We start from the raw sequence: 5,000 nt of genomic DNA, 5'->3' as shown, positions 1-5,000 counted from the left end.
AAGGATGTAGTGTACAGAGCCTTACGCAGCCCAGGCTTCATGAAAGGGTTTCATCTCTTTCTACATCACAAGACCGGTAACATAGTGGAGCGGCTTGTCCTACGGTGCACAGAAAAATGTGTGGGTCCCAAAAAAGCACAAAGGCTGCCATTCACCACCCCGCAGAAGTCCCGAGCAGACCACTAGGTCAATTCAACAAGCCTTCTGGTGTCTCACCCTTCCTCCCCGGGGCTGCGGTTCCTCTGCAAATGGCCTGTGCCTCACAGGGTGGTGGCTTCTCGTGTTCAGGGTCGAGAGGAGCACGGCCCTGGTGTGCAATCGTCTCTGAGGAAGGGAAAGAGGAACCGTGGAGGTGAGGCCACCCGAGGTGGAGGGCTGACGGTCACACCGTGCCTGTTTAAGGGGGTGGGGAAGTGGCTCGGAGGCAAGCTTGGCTGGGCACAGCAAGAGTAAATGGTGGGTTTCGGGGTCCTGGGGGCACAGGCGTTCAGCAGAGGACACCTAAAATCCCATAGGTAGGTCAAGCGGGCTGACGGGCAGTTTGGGACAGGCATTGAAGGTGAGGGGAGAGGACACAGGTCCCACCAGCTCATCCTGTGTGGGCAACGGGGGGGAGACCCGCACCCAAGTGAAAGAGTTCGCGGGGCATCACGACGCTGGGTAGTGGGATGTTGTGGTTCCTTTCTTTACCTTGAGGCCTTTTTGTAATGCTCCTCAGCGTGTCTGGCCTCAGATGGCCATTCCGTGATAACAAACCCATAGCATGGGCTTCACCCTAAAACCACTTTGAGGAGCCCGTAGATGGAGACCTCAGATCAAGCTGATGGTACCTTGCGTGGACTTCGCAGCTGCTCTTGGAGAAGCTGGTGCCTGTGCAGGGTATACGTTCTGGAAAGGAACACGTTCTCCTGCCTTTTCTCCTTGGCTACGGTTTTCTTGTACGGCTTTTCTGCAGGGCTTCCATCTGTGTGCATAGGCATGCCCTTGGCCCGCTGCAGCCAAGAGAGGACAAGTTGGCTGTCGCATCACTTAAGCTTCATCACTGCTTAAATTTGGGGTACTGATTTTATTTTTTTTAACTTTTTTTTTTTGCTCCTGTGATAGAATGCACATGACAAAATGCACTTCTCCAAAGACAAACAGCAAAATCAATCCAGGAAAGCATGCATGAGCTTATAGAGAGTCCTCTGAAAAGCAGGTATTCCTTTTCCCCACGTTTTTAAAATATTTTAACTTTTGACACAAGTTGGCCCAAAATAATTATTTACTCTGTACAACCAGTAGTAGAAAGAACGCAGAGGGAAATTCTGGCAAAGCTACTTCCACACATCTTCAACTGAGTCTGATTCTAGTCAAAGTTATATTGATGTAAATCGTGGTTAAGAAGCTTGATTTAAGTCAATAGTTACACTGGCATAAAACTTGTGCTAATATAATTAAAATCAGCCCTCCTTGGAGCTGTGCATGTGTGGCAAAATTTGGGCCTAAATGTTGCAGAAATGAATTAATAAATGCAAAGAAGGTTCAAAAGTTGTAAAATTAAATATACATCTGTGAAAACATCTATCCAATTACGTAGCTGCACATTTGCAGGATGCATTTTACACTTCATGTGGAATTAAACTATTAGTAAAAATCTGTCTGCAAATAGTGACACTTACTTTAAAAGATCACATGGACTTACATTGTTTCATAATGCATCTAAAATAGCAGTTCCTGAAACATCGCTTCCACTTTAACAAAATGTGTTACTCTCACACTGGCTAAAACTCTATTTTCCTGAGGAAGGACTATTGAAGTACAGAAGTATTTAGCTGGGAAGGGTTGGGTTAATACATGTAATTTCTTTTCTTTCACTGGACTTCCTTTTGCCAACTTTACCTTGTATAAATAATTTTGCCTGTGAGAGTCTTTACATGGAATGCAGATTGACTATTACTTCCTGAATAGATTTAAATTTAACACCAATTTAGTCACTGTAGTATTCCTATATTGGAAATAACAGCTTCTATAGGACTTCTACAAAGTGCCAGAAATATGATCTCATATGTGGAAACAAATTTAAATGTGTTTTCTTTTACATGTTTTCTTTTTGTATATTTTTCCCACCTATGTTTCCCTTGTTTCCCAAATTCTCTACTCTGCTCCAGGGCTGTGAGAAATCTGGAAAATTACCCACTGAAAAAAGCTAGCTTTTAATAAGAATTGCCAGTCTCACAAGCGTTTTTATGTTAAAGCTTATTTTTTTTAAAAAAAAAGCAGGCTATTTCTCCTTCCCAAATACCAGATGCTTTTAAGATAAAGCTGGGCTGTCCCGTTCATAATTTCTGAACTGAAACGTGAATGCCAATAACAAAGGGAGGTTTGATCAGGAGTCTGGAAATCATTTATTTAGCTTGGATGGTGCAAAAGTGATTGGCTCCTGCTTTGGGAAGTGGCATTTCCCACGAGCGGCCGGGATAGCCCTGACTGCCGGGCAGGGCTCGCCAGCCAGGGAAGGGGCTCGGGGAGGACCGCGGCTCCTTGCTTTGTCCTCTCCTTTCCATGGGGACGTGGAGGGCCAGGTCTCGGCTTTGAGATGAGTCAGGTCACGTGGAAGGGCAGCGTGGAGTTGCCACCCCCTTGTCCCTGAGGCAGAGCTGGAGAAAAACATCCCTCTTGTACAGCAGAAGCGCTACGGGGAGGGGACTAACAGTGACTTTCCCTGTTCTCCCCTACAAGACCATGCTAACGTAAGGCTTAAACTTTGTTTCTTCTTTTCTTACTCAAAGAACCAAAACCGAATAAAACAAATAAATAATAAAAAGGCGGCCCACCTCAGAATGAGATCATAGCTCAATGCATTAGGGTTTGGATGCAAATGTACATTTTCAGTGGGTTCCTTGGCTCATACGTCAGGCACTATTGGAATTTTTTTAGTTATTTGGCAGTTGAATAGTATGGTTTCCAACTTCTTCTTCATCAGCTTTTGAGGCAAATAGAAAAGAGCTAATAATACACTTCAGTTTGCTCTCCAGGCTTGGAAAGCTAGCAACCAACTTGCTGTAACTCTAATACTCCTTCTCTATCCTGCCTCCTGCTTTTTGTGGTCAGAAATCTCCGTAGGTACAGCCAAAGACCACCCTCCATAGGCGGGCAATGCCTTGCCCTCTCCCTGGCAGAAAGAAAAACCGCTGTAGGTCGACAAGGTGACACACCTTACCGCGAATACCGCCTTTTATTCAGCTTTCTGCAGCGCTTTGCTCGATGCTCTTCCCGGTAGGGTACCCCTTGCCTGCTTACCCGTCTCCGAAAGCGCCGAGGGAAAGCGGAGCGGTTTTTAGCCGTCCGTTGGGTCGCAGCCCGACTTCCACTTGCTCGTGCCGTGGATACCTGTGGCGTGCGGCCGCTGCAGTTGGTTGCAGGCTGGGTGTATGCCAGGGTTGAAGAAAGATGCAGCCCCTGAGCAGCTGAGCTCCTGTTCTGCCCTCGGGGAGGGGTGTCGGGGCTGAACGGGAAACTCCCTTGCTGAAAAGGGGTTTTATCCTAGTTCCTATGGGATTTCTTTTTTTTTTTTGCTGGGAGTTTTATCGGTGCAGTTTGTACTAATAATGCTAAATGCTTCACAAGCTTCTTAGAAGTTTTCCTGATGGCTCTGGTGCTCCAACTCATGATGCTCCATGGCTCTCAAACTCACCTGCCCAGCGCGTACCACCGAGGGCTGTGCTGGGTGAAAAAGAGGGACATTGATTGGCAGATTTTCTGTCTGATGGTTTGGTTTGCTGCCTTTTCCCTTGTGCGGCTCCCCTCACAGTGTTTGTTCCTCTTAGGTCACCTTCTTCCATGAGTTTCATTATCCCATAGGAAGCAGCGAAGACCTGAGGGTGCAAAGTGAAACAGTTCAGACATTGGCAAAGGGGTAACTTGAAGACACAAGAAGAGCAGAGCGTGGCCCATAAGAGAAAATTCTGAAGGTCTGTAGAAGAAGTAGGAATATTTGAAGGGGCTATAAACTCCTTACCCTTTCTTCGGCCTTTCTGTCATAGTGGTGTCCTCTGCACCATCACAGCCCATATTACCCAAGAACTTCAGTGTGACGTAGGAGGATCTCCATAGCTATTTGACTTGTCAGTGGCCTGTCGTACAATTAAGGGGAGATGCTGTTTGCTGAGACCTGAGGTGCTCCAGAGTTGCAATCAGCCTGTCGTATTAGCAGACAGGCTTGTAGAGTAGCGAAACAGGATTATCTCCAATGGAGCAAAGACTGAATTGGCTGGTTGTAATGTGGCAGCAGGAGAAGCCACAGCAAGACACTGGGAACAGTAAGAGTGTATGTGTGTTTAGTCTGGAAAAGTAAAAATAATTGCTCCTGCATTAGGAGCAAGGAAGTGATTTGCACACTTTCCGCAGGTAGCACAGCTAAGGAGCTTTGAAAAGCTGGTTTTGCAATTGGATAAGCAGCTGCAGAACTGCCATAAAACTTCTAAGCATGTCCAAGGGCAACAGTTATTGCGAAAAAGTATAATTTTATCATTAGGTCTAAATCTGTCCCTAGAACAAGCAACGGTTAGTAACTCGAGTCTGTAGCTGGCAAAATGTAAATTAACAATATCAGCTCCTGTAGCTAATGGCAGTTTTACCGGAGGGAGTATTGCAGGATTGGGCTCGTAACAGATTTTACAGACGAGAGATCCTGGTTCAGTACTGAGTCCCACACAGGCGCAGGGATCCCTGCCATGTGGCACTCATCTTCGATTCAGGATGACATGTGTCCACTCCGAGGACGTAATGGCTAATACGCTGCGCATTAAGTTAAAAATATAACAGCAAGTCTGCATAGTCGGCGTGCCATTCGGGGAGGAAAACACTCACTCGTGCATATTAAACTGAATTTCTGTGCTCATTTTTACGTTTCTTTTCTCCATATACCCCAAAGGATCATTAGGGACGAATGGTCTGTACATCATCATTTTATGAAACAAAGATGTGTTTGTTTTACACGAAGGCAACAAAGAATCCTC

The 5,000-nt window shown here is 45.9% G+C and overlaps 1 protein-coding gene across 8 annotated transcripts in view; it reads left to right on the top strand.

Moving 5' to 3' along the window:
- ZEB2 (zinc finger E-box binding homeobox 2) overlaps positions 1-5,000 on the top strand; it is a 116,720-nt gene that overhangs the window by 61,170 nt on the left and 50,550 nt on the right. Inside the window, exon 2 of one of the 8 annotated variants that reach the window (XM_049815292.1) lies at positions 1,105-1,198. The exons of 6 other annotated variants lie outside the window; for them this stretch is intronic. The gene's annotated coding sequence lies outside the window, so the exon portion shown is untranslated. Of the gene's footprint in view, positions 1-1,104; positions 1,199-3,809; positions 3,954-5,000 lie in introns of those variants that run through there. One more of the 8 variants, XM_049815298.1, reaches the window with a different exon arrangement.

The sequence above is a fragment of the Accipiter gentilis genome, chromosome 1 (assembly GCF_929443795.1).
Source record: "Accipiter gentilis chromosome 1, bAccGen1.1, whole genome shotgun sequence".
NCBI lineage: Eukaryota > Metazoa > Chordata > Aves > Accipitriformes > Accipitridae > Astur > Astur gentilis.
Note: the sequence above shows the minus strand (reverse complement) of the source record. Positions and strands in the feature narration are given on the sequence as shown.